This window comes from Tamandua tetradactyla, chromosome 2 (assembly GCF_023851605.1).
Source record: "Tamandua tetradactyla isolate mTamTet1 chromosome 2, mTamTet1.pri, whole genome shotgun sequence".
NCBI lineage: Eukaryota > Metazoa > Chordata > Mammalia > Pilosa > Myrmecophagidae > Tamandua > Tamandua tetradactyla.
In genome coordinates this window covers 169,189,707-169,203,685 of record NC_135328.1, presented here as the reverse complement: position 1 = coordinate 169,203,685, position 13,979 = coordinate 169,189,707, and the positions used below count along the sequence as shown (strand labels likewise).

The 13,979-nt window shown below is 40.2% G+C and overlaps 1 pseudogene; it reads left to right on the top strand.

Moving 5' to 3' along the window:
• The first annotated feature begins 239 nt into the window (after nucleotides 1–239).
• Nucleotides 240–3,004, top strand: LOC143663048 (glyceraldehyde-3-phosphate dehydrogenase-like; annotated as a pseudogene).
• The last annotated feature ends 10,975 nt before the right edge of the window (nucleotides 3,005–13,979 follow it).

The window sequence follows — 13,979 nt, the reverse complement described above, 5'->3', positions numbered from 1 at the left end:
ATTGGCTTGCTCTAGAGCCTATGCACATAAGAGTACTGTACTCTATATTGCATCCTCCATAAGATATTGTGAGAACATGAAGGCGTCTTGCTCACAGTCATGCACAACAAATATTGACAGTAAGAAGGATAACTTATGCAGATGGCGCAAAAATTAGTTAATATTAAGGGAGTCAACCTCCCCACTTGATAGACAGCCTCATCTTTTCATGCAATGCCAGCCACATCTCTAAGGCACGAATGTAAAGGAAAGGTTGGAATAAAAGAGTTTGGCCCCTGGTCACCAGGGCTGCTGCAAACTCTGGCAAAGTGCAGGTTGTTGCTATCAATGACCCCTTCATTGATCTCAAGTACATGGTCTACATGTTTCAGTATGATTCCACCCATGGCGAGTTCAAAGGCACCATCAAGACTGAGAACAGGAAGCTTGTCATTAATGGGAATCCCATTACTATCTTCCAGGAGCGAGATTCTACCAACATCAAAAGGGGTTGATGCCCATAGTACTTGGAACATTGAGTAGGGCATGAGATTTTGTAGGTTTGTCCAGAGTGATGCCCTGATAAATACCAGAGTGATTTGAACTGTGAATAAAAAAAGTATTTGCAAAGTCCCCTTGGGGGAATGGTGAGAAAGGGGGAAAATCCAACCTCCCCAAGTGGAGAATTCTGGATATTCTCACAAGCAGTGGGGACAACCAAAGCAATAGGCTGGGCCCCCAATCTTGGGGTTTGTTCATATGAAACTTAACCCCAGAGTGGATAGGCTAAGCCTACTTAAAATTAGGCCTAAGAGTCACCCCCAAGAGAACCTCTTCTGTTGCTCAGATGTGGCCTCTCTCTCTCAGCCAACAGGACAAGCAAACTCACTGCCTTCCCCCTCTCTACGTGAGACATGACTCCCAGGGGTATGGACCTTCCTGGCAACATGGGACAGAAATCCTAGAATGAGCTGGAACTCAGCATCAAGTTATTTGGGAAACCTTCTTGACCTAAAGGGAGGAGAGTAAAATGAGACAAAATAAAGTGTCAATGGCTGAGAGATTCCAAACAGAGTTGAGAGGTTATCCTGGAGGTTATTCTTACACATTGAATAGATACCACCTGTTTAGTTAAGGTGTCATGAACAGGCTGGAGGGAAGTGCCTGAAAATGTAGAGCTGTGTTCCAGTAGCCATGTTTCTTGAAGATGATTGTATAATGATACGGCTTCTGCAATGTGTGATTGTGATTGTGTCTGATGCTCCTTTTATCTACCTTATCGACAAACAAGTAAAACATACGGATTAAAAATAAATAAATAATAAGGGGAACAAATGTTAAAATAAATTTAGTAGATTGAAATGCTAGTGATCAATGAAAGGGAGGGGTAAGGGGTATGGTATGTATGAATTTTTTTCTGTTTTCTTTATATTTCTTTTTCTGAATTGATGCAAATGTTCTAAGAAATGATCATGATGATGAATATACAATTATGTGAGGATATTGTGAGTTACTGATTATATAACAAGAATGGAATGATCATATGGTATTCTAGTTTGCTAGCTGCCGGAATGCAATATACCAGAAACAGAATGGCTTTTAAAAGGGGAATTTAATAAGTTGGTAGTTTACAGTTCTAAGGCCAAGAAAATGTCCCAATTAAAGCAAGTCTATAGAAATGTCCAATCTAAGGTATCTAGGGGAAGATATCTTGGTTCATGAGGCTGATGAAGTTCAGGGTTTCTTTCTCAGGTGGAAGGGCACTTGGCGAACACAGTCAGGGTTCCTCTCTCATCTGGAAGGGCACATGATGAGCATGGCACCATCTGCTAGCTTCTTCTCCTGCCCTCCTATTTCATGAAGCTCCCCAGGAGGCATGTTCCTTCTTCATCTCCAAAAGTCACTGGATGGTGGACTCTGCTTCTCATGGCTATGTTGTTCTGCTCTGCTCTCTCTGAATCTCCCTCATTCTTCGAAATGTTTCTGTTTTACAGGACTCCAGAAATTAATCAAGACCCACCCAAATGGGTGGAGACACGCCTCTACCTAATCCATCTTAACAACCACTCTTGATCAAATCACATCTCCAGGGAGATGATCTAATTACAGTTTGAAACATACAATACTGAATAGGAATTAGAAGAAACAGCTGCCTTTACAAAATGGGATTAGGATTAAAACATGGCTTTTCTAGGGTACATACATCATTTCAAAGAAGCATATATGCTAAGAATGTTTGTGTTTGTATGTGGTTATGTACCATAAATAAAAAAAAAAGGGGGTGATGCTGGTGCTGAATATGTTGTGGAATCCACTGGTGTCCTCACAACCATGGAGAAGGTTGGGGCTGACTTGAAGGGTGGCACCAAAAGAGCCCTCATCTCTGCCCCTTCAGCTGATGCCCCCATGTTTGTGATGGGCGTGAACATGAGAAGTATGACAACTCCCTCAAGATCATCAGCAATGCTTCCTCCACCACCAACTGCCTGGCCCCCCAGCCAAGCTCATCCATGACAACTTTGCCGTCATGGGGGGATTCCTGACCACTGTCCATGCCATCACTACCACACAGAAGACTGTGGATGCCCCCTCCAGGAAAACATGGCATGACAGCCATCGGGCTGCCAAGAATATCATCCCTGCATCTACCAGCACTGCCAAGGTGGTGGGTGAGGTCATCCTGGAGCTGAAGGGGAGGCTCATTGACATGACCTTCTCTGTACCCACCTCCAATGTGTCCATTGTGGATCTGACCTGCCAACTGGAGAAAGCAGCCAAGTACGATGACATCAAGAAGGTGGTAAAGCAGGCATCAGAAGGCCCCCCAAAGGGCATCCTGAGCTACACTGAGGACCATGATGTCTCCTGTGACTTCTACAGTGACAGCCGCTCTTCCACTTTTGATGCTGGGGCTGTTATTGCCCTTAACAGCCACTTCGTTAAGCTCGTTTCCTGGTATGACAATGAATTTGGCTACAGCAACAGGGTGGTGGACCTTATGGCCTACATGGCATCCAAGGAGTAAAAGCCCCTGGACCAGCAGCCCCAGCAACAGCATGAGAAGAAGAGAGGCTGTCAGCTGCTGGGGAGTCCTGGCCCCAACTCAATCCACCAGTACTGAGAATCCCCCATCTTCCTTCCACAGCTTCTGTCTCAGACCCCCTGAAGAAGGGAAAGGGCTGAGAGCCTACCTTGTCATATACCATCAATAAAGTACCCCCAGCACCCCCCCCCCAAAAATTAAGGGAGATAAGGCCTTTGATATTTTTCCTTTTTGAAAATGTCTTATTTTTCAGCTATTACATGCTCCTGTGATTGAAAGAAGGTTGTCTGTCTGAATAGTCTGGGCTATTTTTTTTTTTAGGCATAAGTAGTAAAGTTTATTAAAAGAGAGAGTTAACATGGATATGCGCAAGTGAGAGAAGGTACTGAGTGGAGTGGGCTAGCTTGTTTTATAGGAAAGTTTTGTTGGTAGCAGGTTTCCATAGTAACCTTTGAATAACAGGTGTCTTCTTTGTTCTAGAAGGAGAAAGCTAGCAGAATTCATAGTTTGTTGTCAGGTACCTAAAATTTGTCTTTGGGCAAATAGTTAAGAATCTTTATGACCCTATGCTACCTATTATTAACTAAGAGTTTGCTTTGGGCCCAGAATTTTATGAGCTTTTATGGTTTGGTGAGGATTTGGTGGTTTGGGCAAGTTTGGGGGCTTTGAGGAAATTTTTGTCCCAGGAAGTTTGCAGGTCTGTATTAGTTCCTTTGGAGCTAGGTAAGGAACAAGGTATTTGCAGTTGTCTGTAAACTCTTTCAGAGCCTAATAGGAAGCTATTTGGGCCTGGGCAGGCACCAGGAATTGAACCCAGGTCTCCAGCATGGCAGGCAAGGACTCTGCCTGCTGAGCCACCATGGCCTACCCTAATCCTTTTAATCTTAAACGGAGGTTGAGGGATGTTCTAGTGTTAAGTTGCTGGAATGTGATATACCAGAAATGGAACAGCTTTTAAAAAGGGAAATTTATTAAGTTGCTAGTTTACAGTTCTAAGGCCATGAAAATGTCCATATTAAAGCAAGGCTATAAAATGTCCAATCTAAGGCATCCAGGGAAAGATACCTTGGTTCAAGAAGGCTAATGATGTTCAGGGCTTCTCAGCTGGAAATGTACATGGCAATATCTGCTAGCTTTCTCTCCTCATTTCATAAGGCTTCCCTGGTGGTGTTTTCCTTCTGTACCAAATAACTCTGGCTGCCTGGGCTCTGTTGGTTCTGGTGGTTCTAGAGCTTTGTCCAAAATAGTTTCCTCTTAATGACGGTATTTTAGCCCATGACGAACTCAGGGTTCTGTCCTGTAACTACTTGTTGAAGAGTGCTTTGAAAACTATTGCTTTTTTATTTTTTTGCTTTGTATATGTTTTATATTATACAATAAAAAAGTGAAAAAAAAAGCAGTCAAATTAAAATTCTAAACTTGAAAAATGCCAAAAAAAAAAAAAAGGCTCCAGTAAGCAACCCCACCTTGAATGGGTGGAGACACATCTCCAGGGAAACCATCTAATCAAAGGTTACCGCCCATAATTGGGTGGGTCAATCTCCATGGAAACAATCAAAAGAATCCCACCCAGCAATATATATTTTTTAATTTTTTATTAATTAAAAAAATTACAAGAAACACAAACATTCCCAACACACACACTCAGCAATTCACAATATCATCACATAGTTGCATATTCATCATCATGATCATTTCCTAGAACATTTGCATCAACTCAGAAAAAGAAATAAAAAGACAACAGAAAAATATAACAAACAGAAAAAAAAATTTTTACAGGCCATACCCCCTACTAATCCCTTTCATTGATCACTAGCATTTCAAACTAAATCTATTTTAACATTTGTTCCCCCTATTATTTATTTTTATTCCATATGTTCCTCTCATCTGTTGACAAGGTAGACAAAAGGAGCATCAACACAAGGTTTTCACAATCACACAGTCACATTGTGACAGCTGTATCATACAATCATCATCAAGAAACATGGCTACTGGAACACAGCTCTACATTTTCAGGCAGTTCCCTCCAGCCTCTCCATTACATCTTGGATAACAAGGTGATATCTGCTTAATGCATAAGAATAACCTCCAGGATAACCTCTCAACTCTGTTTGGAATCTCTCAGCCCTTGACACTTTGTCTCATTTCACTCTCACCGCTTTTGGTCGAAAAGGTTTTCTCAGTCCCTTGATGCTGGGTCTCAGCTCATTCTAGAGTTTTTCTCAATCCCTTGATGCTGAATCTCAGCTCATTCTGGGATTTCTGTCCCATGCTGCCAGGAAGATCCACACCCCTGGGAGTCATGTCCCACATAGACAGGGGGAGGGTGTGAGTCTGCTTGCTGTGTTGGCTGGAGGGAGAGGCCACATCTGAGCAACAAAAGAGGTTCTCATGGGGGTGACTCTTAGGCTTAATTTTAAGTAGGCTTGACCTATCCCCTGTGGGGTTATGTTTCATATGAAAAAACCCCAAGACTGGGGGCTCAGCCTATAGCTTTGGTTGTCCACACTGCTTGTGAGAATATCAAGAATTCAACTTGGAGAAGTTGAGTTTTCCCCCGTTCTCACCATTCCCCAGAGGGGACTTTGCAAATACTTTTCCACTCACTGATCAAATCACTCTGGAATTCATCAGGGCATCACCTGGACAAACCAACAAAATCTCATGGCCTATACAAAGTTCCATGTACTTAAGGTGTTCAATCAACTATCTACATAAGTTATATTAGGAGATGCACTAGTCAAAGTATAGATTTGTACCAAATAAACATTTTTTGCTTTAGTCTCACACATTAGTTGAAATTTTAAATTATTAAGTACCATCTATTTTCAGCACACTGCAGTAATGACATTCTTTTGTTCTTTCTCATGCAAAAACATTTTTTAAATTTGTACATTTAGTCACTATCATTATACACTCTAGGCATTCCTAGATTACACCATCTCAATCTTTATCGTCTATCTTTCTTTGTGATTTCATTTATGCCCCAGCCCTCCTCCCTCTATCATTCTCATATGCAGTTTCATTCAGTGTTTTAACATATTGTATTACAGTTAGGTAATATTGTGCTGTCCATTTCTGAGTTTTCATATTCAGTCCTGCGGCACAATCTGCATCCTTTCAGCTCCAATTACCCAATATCTTACCCTATTTCTATCTCCTGATGGTCTCTGTTACCAAGGAAATATTCCAAGTTTATTCACTAATGTTAGTTCATATCAGTGAGACCATACAGTATTTGTCCTTTTGTTTCTGGCTAATAACACTCAGCATAATGTCCTTAAGGTCCATTCATGTTGTTACATACTTCATAACTTTATTCTGTCTTACAGCTGCATAATATTCCATCTTATGTAAATGTCACAGTTTGTTTAGCCAACTGTCTGTTGATGGACATTTTGGCTGTTTCCATCTCTTGGTAATTGTTAATAATGCTGCTATAAACATTGGTGTGTAATTGTCCATTTGTGTCCTTGGCCTCGTGTCCTTTGAGTAGAGACAGCATATAGATGGGTCCTGTTTTTTAATCCATTCTGCCAGACTATGTCTTTTGATTGGAGAGTTTAATCCATTAACATTCAGTGTTATTACTGCATGGGTAGTACTTTCTTCTACTATTTTGCCTTCTGGATTTTATATGTCATATCTAATTTTCCTTCTTTTTACCTTTACTCATAGTCTTCCTTTCTACACTCTTCTCCATACCTCTCTCTTCTGTCTTCGTATCTGTCTCTAGTGTTTCCTTTAGTATTTCTTGCAGAGCTGGTCTCTTGGTCACAAATTCTCTCAGTGATTTTTTGTCTGAAAATGTTTTAATTTCTCCCTCACTTTTGAAGGACAATTTTGCTGGATATAGAATTCTTGGTTGGCAGTTTTTCTCTTTTAATAATTTAAATATATTATCCCACTGTCTTCTAGCCTCCATGGTTTCTGCTGAGAGATCTGCACATAGTGTTATTGGGCTTCCCTTGTATGTGATGGATTGCTTTTCTCTTGCTGCTTTCAAGAGCCTCTCTTTCTCTTTGACCTCTGATATTCTGATTATTAAATGTCTTGGAGTATGTCTATTTGGATCTGTTCTCTTTGGGGTACGATGCACTTCTTGGATCTGTAATTTTAAGTCTTTCATAAGAGTTGGGAAATTTTCACTGATAATTTCCTCCATTAGTTTTTCTCCTCCTTTTCCCTTCTCTTCTCCTTCTGGGACACCCACAACACGTATATTCGTGCGCTTCATATTGTCTTTCAATTCCCTGAGTCCACTGCTCATATTTTTCCATTTTTTTTCCTATAGTTTCTGTTTCTTGTCGGATTTCAGATGTTCCGTCCTCCAGTTAAGAAATCTTATGTTCTGTCTCTCGAAATCTACCATTGTAGGTTTCCATTGTTTTTTTCATCTCTTCTACTGTGTCTTTCATTCCCATAAGTTCTGTGATTTGTTTTTTCAGACTTTCAGTTTCTTCTTTTTGTTCTTTCCTTGCCTTCTTTATATCCCTCCTCAATTCATTGATTTGGTTTTTGATGAGGTTTTCTATGTCTGTTCGTACATTCTGAATTAATTGCTTCAGCTCCTGTATGTCATTTGAATTGTTGGTTTGTTCCTTTGACTGGGCCATATCTTCAATTTTCCTGGTGTGATTTGTTTTTTTTTGCTGGCGTCTAGGCATTTAATTATCTTAATTGGTTTATTCTGGAGATTGTTTTCACTTCTTTTATCTAGGGTTTTCTTGCTGGATGAATTCATTGTCTATCTGTTCTTTGACATTCCATTCAGCTTTATCTAGACCTTTAGCTTAAGTTTTGTTTAACAGAGGGTAATTTTTCAGTTCTTGTTTTCTTGTTTCTTGCCCTGCTTGTGTGGTGCCTTTCCCCCCCACACACTTAGGAGGGTCTACTTAGATATTATAGACCCCAGCCAGATTTTCCCAGACCAAACTGGTTTCCTATCAGGAGGAAAGAGTCACCTCATTGGTTTTCCCTGAGGGTGAGACCCAGGAGGTTGAAAGACTTTCCTGTGAAGTCTCTGGGCTCTGTTTTTCTTATCCTGCCCAATATGTGGTGCTTGTCTGACTGTAGGTCCCACCAGCATAAGATGATGTGGTACCTTTAACTTTGGCAGACTCTCCCTGCTGGGGGCTTGGTGGAGACAGAGGAGAGGTTGTAGGCTGGTTTTAATGGCTTCAAATTTCCAAGCTCTGGTGTCTGAATTCCTTGATGGAGGGATTCCACCTGGGTGGGGCTTCACCCCTCCCCTGGGGAAGGCACAAGCTCCAGATAAGCCCCCCAAAGAGCTCACTTCTGCCTATGCCTGGGGCAGTTGCAGCCTGAAAAGTCCTGCCACTGTATCCAGAGGCAGTCAGGCCTTTGTAGATACACAGACACAAAAACCTCTGTTTTCTTCTTTTTTTCCCCCCCCTTTTTCTGTCAGTCCTGCCCCCTTGGCGCCCAAGCAAAAATGAACAACCTCTGCTTTGATCAGGTTCACCTAAGCTGGGGGCCTATTTTTAGTAGTCAGAATTTGTTAATTAGTCCACAATTGGAGTTTGATTGTGCCCAGTCCTCTGGGAAGTGGCCTGTGGGGGAGGGCTGCTGGCCACCACAGCTTTGGGGACTCACGGTTCTGGGGGGCTCGCAGCTGGTCCAGCTGGTCCAGACTGGGGTACGCTGTGTGTCCGGTCACTGACGTGGCCCCAGGAGCTGTTCTGTACTGTTTCTGGTTATTTAATAGTTGTTCTGGAGGACAAACTAAAATGCACACGTTGTTAAGCCGCCATCTTGACCCGGAAGTCTGCCACCCAGCAATATTGAATGAGGATTAAAGAACTTGGCTTTTTCTGGGATACATAATAGTTTCAAACTGACACAAGGGATAAATTTTTTGTATTTTCAGAGTTGAGAGAGTACATATAGGAATCTGCATGATTTCTGACAATGTTGGAAGGGTTGAGGGATATTGGAAAATGCAAAAACATTATGTTACAATCTGCTCTATCCCACCACTCTTAACAATCTTTCCACCACCTCTTCCATGTAAGTCCCTGACTGTGGGACCAGGAGGTTACAGATTACAGCTTGCAATTTTGAGAAATGAGAAAACAATACTGTTCGGGGAAAGGCAAGTATGCTCTGGCTCACTTAGAGCTGCCTTGCCCCCCTGTTATTTATTTTGTCATGTAATGGTGTTCTGGTCACACTTGAATGTGGACAGCCATCTTGTGTGCTGGTGTGCAGTTGAATCAAAAAATTTCTGGTGTCCGGGATGCCACCTTTAGTAATTATCCAGATTGAGCTGCTCCAAACACATGTCACAGATGGGCAGGTCCTGTTTGGGTTTATTCCTGCTTCTTTTAAAAGTCTCTTTTTGTTGAAGATGAGTATCTGATTTGTAGTTTACTGCAAACAGAAATGCAGATCTCGAGGCTGGTATCTTATGTGGAAGAGGTTGTTCTCCTGAGATCTTTTGAAATCATTTCTGGTGGGCTTAGGAGAATATGTAACCTGTGCCCTGCTGGCAATGGTGCCAGCTGATCCCCGATCCAGGTTCGACAATCTCGAAACTAAAAGAATTTAGAGACGAGAGGGCTAGTAGGCATAAGTAGTAAGGTTTATTAAAAGAGAGAGTATACATTAGAGAGGTTAACACGGATGTGCCCAAGGGAGGGGCACACCTGTCTGGACTGTTTTAAAGCATCCTAAAAGTAAACTGGCTTTGCCTTCTCCTGAGGAACTGGAACAAGCTCTTAGCACTTGGGCCAGAGAGACACCAGGATCCTATGAAGTTAATTCCTTCTAGTCAGGCCCTGTTCTGGGCCCTGAAGAAAGAGATAAATCAAATCCATTCCTCACTCTTAAGGCACTCACAACCTGGAGGACAGGGGGTAGACTAAAGGGACAAATTTAAAAGTTTGGCCCTTATCCTGTAAGAGATACAGAGCCATTGAAAAATACCAGAAGATATGAACAGAGTTTAGAAAGGCAATTTTTGTAGCAAAATGGGAATTGAACTAGAAATTTAAGAGTGGAGATAGCCATCAACAAGCATATAAAAAGATGTTCAACATCATTAGTCATTAGGGAAATGCGTATTTAAACCACAATAAGAAATCACTTCATACACACTGGTATGGCTATAATAAAAGAGATGGTCTGGCCAGTTCATTTACACTACCTAAACAGATGGAGGCTAGAATACAGAATGAGATTTTTAAATTCTGTATAGCTTAATGTAATACCATGATACATTCTGGAGTATGTTGGGCAGATAATAAAAAAGTAGTTGCAAAGTCCCTTGAGGGATTCGAAAAAAAATATATGGAACTATTAAGCTTTCTCTCCTGGGAAATTCATGATACTCTTTCAAGCATTAGGGACTCCTAACTTAATAGGCCAAGCCCTTGATCTTGCTTGCTCTTATGAAATTTATTTCTGTAATAGGAAAGCTAAGCTTATCTATAATTACACCCAAGGTCACTTCCAGAGAACCTCTTTTGTTGCTCATATGTGGCCTCTCTCTCTTTCTAAGCCCAATTCTACAAATAAACTCATTACCCTCCCCTCTATATGGGACATGACATCCAGGGGTGTATGTCTCCCTGGCAATCTGGGACATGACTTCTAAGTATGAGCCTGGCCTTGGCATTGTGGGATTTACAATGCCCTCTTGACCAAAAGGGGGAAAATAAATGTAACAAAATAGGGTATCAATGGCTAAGAGATTTAAAATTGAGTCAAGAGGTTATTCTGGTGGTTACTCTTATGTAAGCTTCAACAGTTTGCCAAGTCCCAACCAACAGTATTCCTGAAAACCCTAAAGAATACCCAGGGCTGTATCTGAGATTCTGAAAGTTTCACTCACTAAGTTTATTTTTTGGAAAATTAAAACCTTCCGATTGTTCCTATGCCAGATAAGCCTTGAAACCCAGAGGTAACAGTTTCTCCAAGAACATCAACCAATTGCATCCCCCTACCCCATAATGTTGACACTCCTTTTCAACATGAAGAAATTATAATGGCCATTACCCAAAAATCCATGAAGATTGGGAGAAGAATTAAATGAGAGGGAGAAGTTATAACAGAGAAGATAGGATTTAAGAAATGATTATGACTGCTGAATCATTATGTTAATATTTCTTTATAGTCTCTAGTCTATTAGAACAGCTAGGAGGAAATGGCTGAAATTGTGGAACTGTAACCCATACTATACCTTGAAATTTGCTCTTTAACTACTTGTTAAACTGTACTTTAAAATTTGTCACTTTTCTGCATATACAATTAAGAATGTTTTTTAAAAACCACACACACAAACACACACACAAAAGCAAATATTTCAGTAGGTTTTAAAGTGCTGACAGGAGAACAGAATAACAAAAATCCTCAAAATCCCCATCTAAGCTTCTTGAAACTAAAAGAATCTGGAATTCTTCTTATTCTTTTTTACTATCTGTACTCTCACAGTCCTAGATAATGCTGAAAGTCGTAAGTGTGGACTAGTTTTACCAACTAGATTTAAAATGAACCATAATCATAAAGAGCTAACATTTGTTGAGCAATTGCTATATTCCAAGCACAATGATAAATACTTAACATGGCTTATTTCATGTGTTCATCCCAACAATTCCACAGGGTGAGATACTCTTATTTTCATTATTTTACAGATTAGAAAACCAAAGTTTAAAGAAGTAAAGAAACTTGTCCTAATTCAGAGCCTGGGAGTCAAACAGAGGTTTGTTAATTCCTGAATTCAGACTCTTAAACCACTGTGCACTGTGGCCTCTCAGAAAACCTCAGGTTGTTATGGGCTTAGTCTGTCATCCTGGTATATCACATAAAGCAAGCAGCAGGGACATCACAGCATGGTGGGAAAAGAGTTGGATTAAAAATCAAAAGAACTCTGTTCTATTCTGTTTCGGATGAAAATGTTCTGGAAATACATGCTGGTGATCGTTGTGCAACAGTGTGAATGTATTTAATGTTGCTGAATTGTACACTTAAAAAGGGTTGAAATGTAAATTTTATTATATATCATTTATCACAATTGGAAGCAAAAAAAAAAAAAAAGATGGACAATAATAACTGTTGGCAAAGATTTGGAGAAACTGAAACCCTCGTATGTTGGTGGGAATATAAAACGGTGCAGCCATTCTGGAAAATAGTTTGACAGTTCCTCAAAAAGTTAAACATGGTTACCCTATGATCCAGCAATTCCACTCCTAGGTATATACCCAAGAGAAATGAAAACATTTGTCTGCACAAAAAATTTTATTTGAATGTTCTAGCAGCACTACTTATAATAGCTAAAAAGTGGAAACAATCAAAAGTTCATCAACTGATGAATGAATAAAGTAATGTGGAATATCAATAAAACAGACTATTATTCAACTATAAAAAGAATGAATAAATGCTACAACATGGATGAATCTTGAAAACATTATGCTAAGGAGAAAAGCCATACACAAAAGATCACACACTGTATGTTTCCATTTATATAAAATGTTCAGAATAGAGAAATCTGTAGAAACAGAAAGAAAATTAGTAGTTGTCAGGGACTGGAAAGGGTGGGGAAGGTAGAGTGATGGCCCATGGATCTTTCTGATACAATGAAAATGCCCTGGAATTAATGATGGTGGTTTCATAACTTTGTGAATATACTAAAAACCATTGCACTTACATTTTGAAAGTTCGCATTATATGGTATGTGACATATATCAATAATAATTTGAAAAAAGACAGGAAGCAAACCCCTGATACTGTGCCAAACATTAGGGACACCCAAAACAATAGAATAAGCCAAGCCCTTGATCTTGAGGCTTGCTCTTGTGAAGCTTATGTATGCAGTGGAGAAGCTTAGCCTATCTATAGGTATGCCTAAGAGTCACTTCCAGAGGACCTCTTTTGTTGCTCAGATATGGCCTTTCTCTCTCTAAGCCCAACTCTTCAAGTGAAATCATTGCCCTCCCTACTAGACATAATATCTAGCGGTAGAAGTCTCCCTGGTGGCATGGGAGTTGACTCTCAGAGATGAGCCTGGTCCTGACACTGTGGGATCAACAAAGCCATACTGACCAAAAGGGGAAAAGAAGTGTAACAAATAAGATATGAATGGCTGAGAGAGTTCAAATAAAGTCGAGAGACTACTCTGGAGGTCATTCTTACACAACCTTCAGACATTGCTACCTATCATAGCTTGCCAGACCACCATAACCAAAAGCAGTCCTGCCAATCCTAAAGAACACCTAAAGCATTATGTAAGATTCTACAAATGTTCCATGCACTAGGGTAACTTTCCAGAAACCTAGACCCTCCAGATGGGTCCCCAGACCAGATAAGCCCTGAAATGTAGAGGGGCCAGCCTCTCCAGAATATCAATTTGTTTCATCCCCCAATCCTGTATTACTGACAGTCCCTTTCAACGTGAAAAAGTGAGAATGGGCATAACCCAAATACCCTAAAGAGTGGCAGAAAGTTCAAAGGTGATGGTGGAGTTATGCAGAAAAGGTAGGGTTTAATATATTAGTATGATTGCTGAATCAATCAGTGTATTGATATTTCTTTCAGTCTCCAGTATCTTAGAGCAGCTAGAAGTAAAAACCTAAAATTGTGGAATTGTAACCCATATCAAACTCTGAAATCTGTTCGACAACTAATTGTTGTGTTGTGCTTTAAAATATATCACTTTTTTGTATATATGTTATTTTTCATAAAGAAGGATAAAAAAGTCTATTGTGATGATAAATGCCCCCAATTTTTTTTTAAGTAATGATAAATCTGTTCTTTGGGACATAAATGTACAAAGTAAAAAAGTCCTAATTTTTCAGGACTGTGTAATAATATTGATACTTATAATTATGGCCTTGCTGAATAACTAAGTAATTTAAATTATATTCATAAACTGGGCATTCAGGCTCAGACTCTAGGAATTCTCAGGCAGGATCTCTTGGTAAACCATAGTGAGGCTTAC